The 13,472-nt window shown below is 38.3% G+C and overlaps 1 long non-coding RNA gene and 6 pseudogenes across 1 annotated transcript in view; 1 reads left to right on the forward strand and 6 right to left on the reverse strand.

Moving 5' to 3' along the window:
• Positions 1 to 13,472, forward strand: part of LOC135006952 (uncharacterized) — a 147,383-nt gene that overhangs the window by 119,337 nt on the left and 14,574 nt on the right. The gene's annotated exons all lie outside the window — the stretch shown is intronic.
• On the reverse strand, positions 1,162 to 1,280 carry LOC135052079 (5S ribosomal RNA; annotated as a pseudogene).
• LOC135053980 (5S ribosomal RNA) lies at positions 1,468 to 1,586 on the reverse strand (annotated as a pseudogene).
• Positions 6,405 to 6,523, reverse strand: LOC135052080 (5S ribosomal RNA; annotated as a pseudogene).
• LOC135053991 (5S ribosomal RNA) lies at positions 6,711 to 6,829 on the reverse strand (annotated as a pseudogene).
• Positions 11,649 to 11,767, reverse strand: LOC135052082 (5S ribosomal RNA; annotated as a pseudogene).
• Positions 11,955 to 12,073, reverse strand: LOC135054003 (5S ribosomal RNA; annotated as a pseudogene).

Consider the following 13,472-nt stretch of genomic DNA (forward strand, 5'->3'; position numbering starts at 1 on the left):
AGAAAATTAAACTAAAACTTCTGCTTAAAAAATTTTTGGGTAATAAAAGGAGAAAAACATGGTAACATAAAAACTATGTGTTATCTAGAAACCTAAAAGTATCACTCCAAAATAGGAGGTACTGGATAGGTTAAAAAAAGCACATAGGAATATACGTTTTTAAAAACCTATTTTTTAAAAGTAGAGGAATCAGAAATCAGAAAAATAGCTTAGCTTTGTGGTGAGGTTAGATCAAGGAGTAGCACCCAACGCGTTTCGTCCTATTTGGACTTCATCAAGGGGTGATTAGACTAGAGACAGACCTTACTTATATACCAAGTATGACAGGAAGTGATGTGAATCTCACTTCCTGTGATCAATTAACATGACTTATTGAATTGCTATAAATAATATGTATTGTCATACTGTATTCAATGCAGTTATTTTGGTTTAGGCTATGGCAAAGAAAACGGGTCAAATATGTTGTTAGAAACAGCTGAAATAGATTAAAAAACGCTCAGAGCCGCCGACTTCTGGTCCGGGCTCTGCGTGACGTCATATCCGCCCCTCTTCCGGTGTCCGGCGCTTCGTACTGCGCCTGTGTAGTTTCTATGCGGCGGAAGTTCACTGCATCTGTTTATGTTCTCCGGGGCGGTTGCCTGGATACCCAGCAGACGTGTTCAATGGCAAAGTTAGAATCTCTCGTCCGCCATTTTGCTGAAGTCTGAGTACATAGTAAACCAATGTTTATGGCGGACATGTTTAAATCCATGGATTGTTTTCTTTTTTTCTCTGTTTATTCAGATTGGATTCGGAATTTGTTCAGCTCCGGATTATATAAAAGATAGAGGAAGGATCGATTCAGTATAATCGGGCATTATATATAAATGTAAACAACAAAATTGCTGGATTACAATTACATGAAAGAATAAATAATAAAAGAGTGAATTACGAGAATTGGGGATTTACAATAGATAACCCATTACACATATAAGACATTAATGGGAAGGAGGATACTCTATATATGTTTTTATACATATATACTAGGGAAATATATTACTGAAAATAAAATCTCTATAAATGTGCTGAAGTGGATAAAATACACATAAAAGATATTGTATATTTTTATATATAAGAATAATATACACATTTAGTAGGTCATTCATAAATTGTTCCATCATGTGTTTACAACACCCAGTCTTCCAAGTCGGTCTCCCATCCTTGTACTAGCCGAGCCCAGCCTTGCTTAGCTTCCAAGATCGGACGGTATTGGGCGTTTCCAGGCTGGTATGATTGTAATAGTAATGTGGAGATATAGGGATAGACCTTTTATGTGAATATCAGACTGATAACGAGAGTTAATTAATGTTTTTATAATTTTAATGGGGATACCTGACTTAGAGATAATGTGGTAAGAGAGACATATATCAAAACATAAGGATATGGATAGGAATATTTCTGGGTTTTGAGGATTCCTTATGCAATCATTTCTTACAGCACCTGATCTCCCCTGGCGGTCACCCATCCAGGTACTGGTCAGGCCCAACACTGCTTTGCTTCCAAGATCGGCCGGATTTGGGCGTATCCAGTGTGGTATGGCTGTAACGAGGATGCAGAGTTTTTCTTGCAAACCCAGGACGAATGGGGGAGAGGTTGGAATGGGGATAGTGCGAAGAATATGTAGCTTACATTACAGGAAGGGTGCTATTTCGTATCCTTCGTTGAGGCCATCTGGGTGGAGAGTGTTCAATTCGTAGATCCAGAACATTTCCCTTCTTGAAAGGAGGTTGGAAAGGTCACCCCCTCTTTCTCCCAATGATACCAATTCGATGCCTTTAAAGGTTAATGTCTCTGGATCCGAGTTGTGGCATTGATGGAAATGTCTTGATACTGCGTGCGTGAGGATTTTGTTCTTTATATTCCTAACGTGTTCTTGAATGCGAAGTTTCAGGATTCTTTTGGTTTTGCCAATGTACTTTAGACCACAGGGACATTCCAGGAGATATATTATGGATGATGCGTTACAGTTGATGAACTGTTTGATTCGATATTCCTTCTTGGTGTTGGTGTTATTGAAGGTTTTCCTGTTATGGTGAAGATACTTGCAAATGTTGCACTTTCCACACTTAAAACTGCCCACACATTTCGGCATCGGATTCCTAACTTCAGGGTTTCTTAGCATGCTGGGTGCCACCAAATCCTTCAAGCTTTGTGATTTTCGGAACACTAATTTGGGTTCTTTGGTAAGGTAATCCTTTAAAATGGGGTCCATGAGTAAGATATGCCAATGTTTTTTGAGTGTTTGTTGGATGAATTTTTCATGTCTGCTATATGTCGTGATGAACTTGACATTGTCTTCTTTATTTTCCTTAGCTTTATACTGCAGAAGTTCGCCCCTTTCCAATTCTTTTGTTCTAGCCATAGCTCCTTCCAGAAGTTGTGCGGGGTAACCCTTTTCTTTGAATCTCTCCTTGTAGATTTCCAATTGTTGATCTCTTTCTTCCTTTTTCTTACAGTTACGTGATATTCTATTAAACTGCGAGAATGGGATATTGTCTTTCCAATGTTGTCGGTGATTACTTTTGTAGTGCACGTAGCTGTTCATATCCACTTTCTTAATGAAATTGCTCGTGATAATATCACTACCTGAGTGCGTCAGGACCAGGTCTAGAAATTCAATCCTTTCAGTATCCTCCATTGCTGTGAAACTGAGATTCATATCATTTGTCGAGATGTGTGTTAAAAACTCTTTAAAAATCTGTTGTTCCCCTTCCCATACGATCAGAATGTCATCAATATATCGTTTATAAAAGATAATGTTGGGTTGGTATGGATTGTTTGTAAAAATATGTTTATTCTCCCACTGTCCCATAAAGAGATTTGCGAAGCTGGGTGCAAAGATAGTCCCCATGGCTGTGCCACAGACCTGGAGATAAAATCCATCTAAAAATTTAAAATAGTTGTGTTTTAAAATGAAAAGCATGATCTCGCACAAGAAAAGTCTGTGATCCTCCGTGATTAGATGGTCTTTGCTAAGGAATTTGTTACATGCTTCAATCCCTTTATCATGCTCTATGCAAGTGTATAGAGATTGCACATCTATTGTAACCCATCTATATGTGTCTTTCCATTGGAAGTTCTCCATCATGTTTAAAACCGTTGTCGTGTCTTTCAGATAAGCCGGTAGTTCTATGACATATTTTCTTAAAAAGAGGTCCACATATTCAGAAAGGTGTGAAGTCAGAGAATCGATACCTGCTACTATGGGTCTTCCTGGGGGATTTTCCAAAGACTTATGTATTTTCGGAAGAAAGTAAAAAATGGGGGTGGTGGGGTTGGAGTTTAAAAGATACTGAAATTCCTCTTTGGTGATAATTTCACGTCTAAAACCTTTTAAAAGCATCGCCCTCAATTCTTCCACGAAGGTATCTTTTGGGTCGTTCTGTAATGGAATATATGAGGCTCTATCACCCAGTAGCCTGTTAGCTTCTGCGGTATAGGCCTCTCTATCCATGATGACCAACCCCCCCCTTTGTCAGCCGCTTTTACAACAATGTTTTTATTTTCCTGAAGTCTTTTTATTGCTTCTGTCTCTTTGTTAGTGAGATTTCTTTCCTTGATAGGTGTAGTAGTAGTATCACAAAGGTCCTTTTTTACTAGGTCATAGAACAAGCCCACATAATGTCCCTTAGATTCAAGGGGGTAAAATTTGGAAGTGGGCTTCAAGCCAGATTTCGATTGTTCATAGTTTTGTATGATTGCATCCTCTTTTTTAAGGAAATGACGTTTGAGAGTAATTTTCCGTATAAATTTGTTTAAATCAATAAAGACATCAAATTTGTTCATTCCTTTAGTGGGTGCAAACGAAAGACCTTTGTTTAACAAGCTAGTTTCGTGTTCCGTCAATACGTGGCTGGAGAGGTTGTGTATACCTTTAGGGGCAACCGGTTCTATTCGAGATTTCGTCTTTTGAACAGGTTCTTTCCTCCTTCCTCCACGACATCCTCTTCTTCTTCGAACCTTCTTTTCCGTGGGGATATATTGGTGGCTTTCCATTTTTCTGTGGTCCTTGTCGTGCCTCTGGGATGGTGCGAAGTGCCTGGAGATAAAAAAGTTTCCTCTGTGTTGGAATCCAGTCTCTTTAATGTTGAGAAACGGTTCGTGGTTCTGATAGGGTTCAAGGGCTTACCCCTTGTGGTAGTCTGCGGATATCTCTGTTTCTTGGGGATGGATTGCCAGTAGTCTTTAGTTCCTTTTGGCTCCTGTCGTTCTCCTCTATTAAACCTGCTCCAATTTTTCACCATATTATTCTCATAGTCCTGTCTGTCTCTAGTAAACTTTTTTTCTTTGTTCTTGATCACTTCTTCCTCTATGCGTTCTAATTTCTTATTTAGAACTTTTTCGTTGATTCTGAAATCCTCTTTATCCTTATGTATTTCCATTTTGTTCTCAGCTTCCTTTATCTCTAAATCCAGGTTTGAGATAATGCGTTTTTTTTCTGTTATAAGTAATTTCATAAGGTTAATGGAACAGTTGTGTAATGTGTTGTCCCACTCCTTCATAAAGTCCTGATTATCCATACCAAAGGTTGGTTGTTTAGATAACCTGAGTCCTCTGGGGATCCTGTTTACACTGACATAGTGTTCCAGGCCCCTGATGTCCCACCATGCTTTAATTTCCTTTGTCAGTAGTCTTTCTATGCTCCAAAACATATCGTCGAGATTAATAGTGTTCTGTTCAATCTCAGGTACAACTGTTTCATTAAAAAATTTTTGGCATAGGTTGCTCCTTTTGTTGGTACGTTCCTTTGTTCCAAACATTCTGTGTGAGATACTGGTCAAATCCAGGCGGCTGAAAGCAATGATACCAAGAAAGAAATTGTGTACTGGAGAGATATCAGCGCCACGGATGCAGTATCTTAAGTGTGACAACTAAAATGGGAACTCTACAAATAGTGTACAAAGACTGCTTATTGCATTTGCACTCCCTCTTTTATATATCAGGGCGTCAGCTCATTTACCCCAAATAATTATAGGTATTGGTATGATTACCTATAGAAAAATGGTTATGTGGACAGGGGATGAGGTAGCAAAGAGCGACCAATGGTGCTAATAGATTGCTCAAAGCAGTATATGTATAAAATAATATAAATTTATTGTAGTGGAACGTACTATACAAAATACTATTTAAAAAGACATGATAAAAATATATAGGTTCATAAAAAGAGTGTGTATATATGGCCCATATAAAAACAGTGAGGTAAAAGAAAATTAAACTAAAACTTCTGCTTAAAAAATTTTTGGGTAATAAAAGGAGAAAAACATGGTAACATAAAAACTATGTGTTATCTAGAAACCTAAAAGTATCACTCCAAAATAGGAGGTACTGGATAGGTTAAAAAAAGCACATAGGAATATACGTTTTTAAAAACCTATTTTTTAAAAGTAGAGGAATCAGAAATCAGAAAAATAGCTTAGCTTTGTGGTGAGGTTAGATCAAGGAGTAGCACCCAACGCGTTTCGTCCTATTTGGACTTCATCAAGGGGTGATTAGACTAGAGACAGACCTTACTTATATACCAAGTATGACAGGAAGTGATGTGAATCTCACTTCCTGTGATCAATTAACATGACTTATTGAATTGCTATAAATAATATGTATTGTCATACTGTATTCAATGCAGTTATTTTGGTTTAGGCTATGGCAAAGAAAACGGGTCAAATATGTTGTTAGAAACAGCTGAAATAGATTAAAAAACGCTCAGAGCCGCCGACTTCCGGTCCGGGCTCTGCGTGACGTCATATCCGCCCCTCTTCCGGTGTCCGGCGCTTCGTACTGCGCCTGTGTAGTTTCTATGCGGCGGAAGTTCACTGCATCTGTTTATGTTCTCCGGGGCGGTTGCCTGGATACCCAGCAGACGTGTTCAATGGCAAAGTTAGAATCTCTCGTCCGCCATTTTGCTGAAGTCTGAGTACATAGTAAACCAATGTTTATGGCGGACATGTTTAAATCCATGGATTGTTTTCTTTTTTTCTCTGTTTATTCAGATTGGATTCGGAATTTGTTCAGCTCCGGATTATATAAAAGATAGAGGAAGGATCGATTCAGTATAATCGGGCATTATATATAAATGTAAACAACAAAATTGCTGGATTACAATTACATGAAAGAATAAATAATAAAAGAGTGAATTACGAGAATTGGGGATTTACAATAGATAACCCATTACACATATAAGACATTAATGGGAAGGAGGATACTCTATATATGTTTTTATACATATATACTAGGGAAATATATTACTGAAAATAAAATCTCTATAAATGTGCTGAAGTGGATAAAATACACATAAAAGATATTGTATATTTTTATATATAAGAATAATATACACATTTAGTAGGTCATTCATAAATTGTTCCATCATGTGTTTACAACACCCAGTCTTCCAAGTCGGTCTCCCATCCTTGTACTAGCCGAGCCCAGCCTTGCTTAGCTTCCAAGATCGGACGGTATTGGGCGTTTCCAGGCTGGTATGATTGTAATAGTAATGTGGAGATATAGGGATAGACCTTTTATGTGAATATCAGACTGATAACGAGAGTTAATTAATGTTTTTATAATTTTAATGGGGATACCTGACTTAGAGATAATGTGGTAAGAGAGACATATATCAAAACATAAGGATATGGATAGGAATATTTCTGGGTTTTGAGGATTCCTTATGCAATCATTTCTTACAGCACCTGATCTCCCCTGGCGGTCACCCATCCAGGTACTGGTCAGGCCCAACACTGCTTTGCTTCCAAGATCGGCCGGATTTGGGCGTATCCAGTGTGGTATGGCTGTAACGAGGATGCAGAGTTTTTCTTGCAAACCCAGGACGAATGGGGGAGAGGTTGGAATGGGGATAGTGCGAAGAATATGTAGCTTACATTACAGGAAGGGTGCTATTTCGTATCCTTCGTTGAGGCCATCTGGGTGGAGAGTGTTCAATTCGTAGATCCAGAACATTTCCCTTCTTGAAAGGAGGTTGGAAAGGTCACCCCCTCTTTCTCCCAATGATACCAATTCGATGCCTTTAAAGGTTAATGTCTCTGGATCCGAGTTGTGGCATTGATGGAAATGTCTTGATACTGCGTGCGTGAGGATTTTGTTCTTTATATTCCTAACGTGTTCTTGAATGCGAAGTTTCAGGATTCTTTTGGTTTTGCCAATGTACTTTAGACCACAGGGACATTCCAGGAGATATATTATGGATGATGCGTTACAGTTGATGAACTGTTTGATTCGATATTCCTTCTTGGTGTTGGTGTTATTGAAGGTTTTCCTGTTATGGTGAAGATACTTGCAAATGTTGCACTTTCCACACTTAAAACTGCCCACACATTTCGGCATCGGATTCCTAACTTCAGGGTTTCTTAGCATGCTGGGTGCCACCAAATCCTTCAAGCTTTGTGATTTTCGGAACACTAATTTGGGTTCTTTGGTAAGGTAATCCTTTAAAATGGGGTCCATGAGTAAGATATGCCAATGTTTTTTGAGTGTTTGTTGGATGAATTTTTCATGTCTGCTATATGTCGTGATGAACTTGACATTGTCTTCTTTATTTTCCTTAGCTTTATACTGCAGAAGTTCGCCCCTTTCCAATTCTTTTGTTCTAGCCATAGCTCCTTCCAGAAGTTGTGCGGGGTAACCCTTTTCTTTGAATCTCTCCTTGTAGATTTCCAATTGTTGATCTCTTTCTTCCTTTTTCTTACAGTTACGTGATATTCTATTAAACTGCGAGAATGGGATATTGTCTTTCCAATGTTGTCGGTGATTACTTTTGTAGTGCACGTAGCTGTTCATATCCACTTTCTTAATGAAATTGCTCGTGATAATATCACTACCTGAGTGCGTCAGGACCAGGTCTAGAAATTCAATCCTTTCAGTATCCTCCATTGCTGTGAAACTGAGATTCATATCATTTGTCGAGATGTGTGTTAAAAACTCTTTAAAAATCTGTTGTTCCCCTTCCCATACGATCAGAATGTCATCAATATATCGTTTATAAAAGATAATGTTGGGTTGGTATGGATTGTTTGTAAAAATATGTTTATTCTCCCACTGTCCCATAAAGAGATTTGCGAAGCTGGGTGCAAAGATAGTCCCCATGGCTGTGCCACAGACCTGGAGATAAAATCCATCTAAAAATTTAAAATAGTTGTGTTTTAAAATGAAAAGCATGATCTCGCACAAGAAAAGTCTGTGATCCTCCGTGATTAGATGGTCTTTGCTAAGGAATTCGTTACATGCTTCAATCCCTTTATCATGCTCTATGCAAGTGTATAGAGATTGCACATCTATTGTAACCCATCTATATGTGTCTTTCCATTGGAAGTTCTCCATCATGTTTAAAACCGTTGTCGTGTCTTTCAGATAAGCCGGTAGTTCTATGACATATTTTCTTAAAAAGAGGTCCACATATTCAGAAAGGTGTGAAGTCAGAGAATCGATACCTGCTACTATGGGTCTTCCTGGGGGATTTTCCAAAGACTTATGTATTTTCGGAAGAAAGTAAAAAATGGGGGTGGTGGGGTTGGAGTTTAAAAGATACTGAAATTCCTCTTTGGTGATAATTTCACGTCTAAAACCTTTTAAAAGCATCGCCCTCAATTCTTCCACGAAGGTATCTTTTGGGTCGTTCTGTAATGGAATATATGAGGCTCTATCACCCAGTAGCCTGTTAGCTTCTGCGGTATAGGCCTCTCTATCCATGATGACCAACCCCCCCCCTTTGTCAGCCGCTTTTACAACAATGTTTTTATTTTCCTGAAGTCTTTTTATTGCTTCTGTCTCTTTGTTAGTGAGATTTCTTTCCTTGATAGGTGTAGTAGTAGTATCACAAAGGTCCTTTTTTACTAGGTCATAGAACAAGCCCACATAATGTCCCTTAGATTCAAGGGGGTAAAATTTGGAAGTGGGCTTCAAGCCAGATTTCGATTGTTCATAGTTTTGTATGATTGCATCCTCTTTTTTAAGGAAATGACGTTTGAGAGTAATTTTCCGTATAAATTTGTTTAAATCAATAAAGACATCAAATTTGTTCATTCCTTTAGTGGGTGCAAACGAAAGACCTTTGTTTAACAAGCTAGTTTCGTGTTCCGTCAATACGTGGCTGGAGAGGTTGTGTATACCTTTAGGGGCAACCGGTTCTATTCGAGATTTCGTCTTTTGAACAGGTTCTTTCCTCCTTCCTCCACGACATCCTCTTCTTCTTCGAACCTTCTTTTCCGTGGGGATATATTGGTGGCTTTCCATTTTTCTGTGGTCCTTGTCGTGCCTCTGGGATGGTGCGAAGTGCCTGGAGATAAAAAAGTTTCCTCTGTGTTGGAATCCAGTCTCTTTAATGTTGAGAAACGGTTCGTGGTTCTGATAGGGTTCAAGGGCTTACCCCTTGTGGTAGTCTGCGGATATCTCTGTTTCTTGGGGATGGATTGCCAGTAGTCTTTAGTTCCTTTTGGCTCCTGTCGTTCTCCTCTATTAAACCTGCTCCAATTTTTCACCATATTATTCTCATAGTCCTGTCTGTCTCTAGTAAACTTTTTTTCTTTGTTCTTGATCACTTCTTCCTCTATGCGTTCTAATTTCTTATTTAGAACTTTTTCGTTGATTCTGAAATCCTCTTTATCCTTATGTATTTCCATTTTGTTCTCAGCTTCCTTTATCTCTAAATCCAGGTTTGAGATAATGCGTTTTTTTTCTGTTATAAGTAATTTCATAAGGTTAATGGAACAGTTGTGTAATGTGTTGTCCCACTCCTTCATAAAGTCCTGATTATCCATACCAAAGGTTGGTTGTTTAGATAACCTGAGTCCTCTGGGGATCCTGTTTACACTGACATAGTGTTCCAGGCCCCTGATGTCCCACCATGCTTTAATTTCCTTTGTCAGTAGTCTTTCTATGCTCCAAAACATATCGTCGAGATTAATAGTGTTCTGTTCAATCTCAGGTACAACTGTTTCATTAAAAAAATTTTGGCATAGGTTGCTCCTTTTGTTGGTACGTTCCTTTGTTCCAAACATTCTGTGTGAGATACTGGTCAAATCCAGGCGGCTGAAAGCAATGATACCAAGAAAGAAATTGTGTACTGGAGAGATATCAGCGCCACGGATGCAGTATCTTAAGTGTGACAACTAAAATGGGAACTCTACAAATAGTGTACAAAGACTGCTTATTGCATTTGCACTCCCTCTTTTATATATCAGGGCGTCAGCTCATTTACCCCAAATAATTATAGGTATTGGTATGATTACCTATAGAAAAATGGTTATGTGGACAGGGGATGAGGTAGTGGAGAGCGACCAATGGTGCTAATAGATTGCTCAAAGCAGTATATGTATAAAATAATATAAATTTATTGTAGTGGAACGTACTATACAAAATACTATTTAAAAAGACATGATAAAAATATATAGGTTCATAAAAAGAGTGTGTATATATGGCCCATATAAAAACAGTGAGGTAAAAGAAAATTAAACTAAAACTTCTGCTTAAAAAATTTTTGGGTAATAAAAGGAGAAAAACATGGTAACATAAAAACTATGTGTTATCTAGAAACCTAAAAGTATCACTCCAAAATAGGAGGTACTGGATAGGTTAAAAAAAGCACATAGGAATATACGTTTTTAAAAACCTATTTTTTAAAAGTAGAGGAATCAGAAATCAGAAAAATAGCTTAGCTTTGTGGTGAGGTTAGATCAAGGAGTAGCACCCAACGCGTTTCGTCCTATTTGGACTTCATCAAGGGGTGATTACACTAGAGACAGACCTTACTTATATACCAAGTATGACAGGAAGTGATGTGAATCTCACTTCCTGTGATCAATTAACATAACTTATTGAATTGCTATAAATAATATGTATTGTCATACTGTATTCAATGCAGTTATTTTGGTTTAGGCTATGGCAAAGAAAACGGGTCAAATATGTTGTTAGAAACAGCTGAAATAGATTAAAAAACGCTCAGAGCCGCCGACTTCCGGTCCGGGCTCTGCGTGACGTCATATCCGCCCCTCTTCCGGTGTCCGGCGCTTCGTACTGCGCCTGTGTAGTTTCTATGCGGCGGAAGTTCACTGCATCTGTTTATGTTCTCCGGGGCGGTTGCCTGGATACCCAGCAGACGTGTTCAATGGCAAAGTTAGAATCTCTCGTCCGCCATTTTGCTGAAGTCTGAGTACATAGTAAACCAATGTTTATGGCGGACATGTTTAAATCCATGGATTGTTTTCTTTTTTTCTCTGTTTATTCAGATTGGATTCGGAATTTGTTCAGCTCCGGATTATATAAAAGATAGAGGAAGGATCGATTCAGTATAATCGGGCATTATATATAAATGTAAACAACAAAATTGCTGGATTACAATTACATGAAAGAATAAATAATAAAAGAGTGAATTACGAGAATTGGGGATTTACAATAGATAACCCATTACACATATAAGACATTAATGGGAAGGAGGATACTCTATATATGTTTTTATACATATATACTAGGGAAATATATTACTGAAAATAAAATCTCTATAAATGTGCTGAAGTGGATAAAATACACATAAAAGATATTGTATATTTTTATATATAAGAATAATATACACATTTAGTAGGTCATTCATAAATTGTTCCATCATGTGTTTACAACACCCAGTCTTCCAAGTCGGTCTCCCATCCTTGTACTAGCCGAGCCCAGCCTTGCTTAGCTTCCAAGATCGGACGGTATTGGGCGTTTCCAGGCTGGTATGATTGTAATAGTAATGTGGAGATATAGGGATAGACCTTTTATGTGAATATCAGACTGATAACGAGAGTTAATTAATGTTTTTATAATTTTAATGGGGATACCTGACTTAGAGATAATGTGGTAAGAGAGACATATATCAAAACATAAGGATATGGATAGGAATATTTCTGGGTTTTGAGGATTCCTTATGCAATCATTTCTTACAGCACCTGATCTCCCCTGGCGGTCACCCATCCAGGTACTGGTCAGGCCCAACACTGCTTTGCTTCCAAGATCGGCCGGATTTGGGCGTATCCAGTGTGGTATGGCTGTAACGAGGATGCAGAGTTTTTCTTGCAAACCCAGGACGAATGGGGGAGAGGTTGGAATGGGGATAGTGCGAAGAATATGTAGCTTACATTACAGGAAGGGTGCTATTTCGTATCCTTCGTTGAGGCCATCTGGGTGGAGAGTGTTCAATTCGTAGATCCAGAACATTTCCCTTCTTGAAAGGAGGTTGGAAAGGTCACCCCCTCTTTCTCCCAATGATACCAATTCGATGCCTTTAAAGGTTAATGTCTCTGGATCCGAGTTGTGGCATTGATGGAAATGTCTTGATACTGCGTGCGTGAGGATTTTGTTCTTTATATTCCTAACGTGTTCTTGAATGCGAAGTTTCAGGATTCTTTTGGTTTTGCCAATGTACTTTAGACCACAGGGACATTCCAGGAGATATATTATGGATGATGCGTTACAGTTGATGAACTGTTTGATTCGATATTCCTTCTTGGTGTTGGTGTTATTGAAGGTTTTCCTGTTATGGTGAAGATACTTGCAAATGTTGCACTTTCCACACTTAAAACTGCCCACACATTTCGGCATCGGATTCCTAACTTCAGGGTTTCTTAGCATGCTGGGTGCCACCAAATCCTTCAAGCTTTGTGATTTTCGGAACACTAATTTGGGTTCTTTGGTAAGGTAATCCTTTAAAATGGGGTCCATGAGTAAGATATGCCAATGTTTTTTGAGTGTTTGTTGGATGAATTTTTCATGTCTGCTATATGTCGTGATGAACTTGACATTGTCTTCTTTATTTTCCTTAGCTTTATACTGCAGAAGTTCGCCCCTTTCCAATTCTTTTGTTCTAGCCATAGCTCCTTCCAGAAGTTGTGCGGGGTAACCCTTTTCTTTGAATCTCTCCTTGTAGATTTCCAATTGTTGATCTCTTTCTTCCTTTTTCTTACAGTTACGTGATATTCTATTAAACTGCGAGAATGGGATATTGTCTTTCCAATGTTGTCGGTGATTACTTTTGTAGTGCACGTAGCTGTTCATATCCACTTTCTTAATGAAATTGCTCGTGATAATATCACTACCTGAGTGCGTCAGGACCAGGTCTAGAAATTCAATCCTTTCAGTATCCTCCATTGCTGTGAAACTGAGATTCATATCATTTGTCGAGATGTGTGTTAAAAACTCTTTAAAAATCTGTTGTTCCCCTTCCCATACGATCAGAATGTCATCAATATATCGTTTATAAAAGATAATGTTGGGTTGGTATGGATTGTTTGTAAAAATATGTTTATTCTCCCACTGTCCCATAAAGAGATTTGCGAAGCTGGGTGCAAAGATAGTCCCCATGGCTGTGCCACAGACCTGGAGATAAAATCCATCTAAAAATTTAAAATAGTTGTGTTTTAAAATGAAAAGCATGATCTCGCACAAGAAAAGTCTGT

Source organism: Pseudophryne corroboree, chromosome 2 (assembly GCF_028390025.1).
Source record: "Pseudophryne corroboree isolate aPseCor3 chromosome 2, aPseCor3.hap2, whole genome shotgun sequence".
NCBI classification, from domain to species: Eukaryota; Metazoa; Chordata; class Amphibia; order Anura; family Myobatrachidae; genus Pseudophryne; species Pseudophryne corroboree.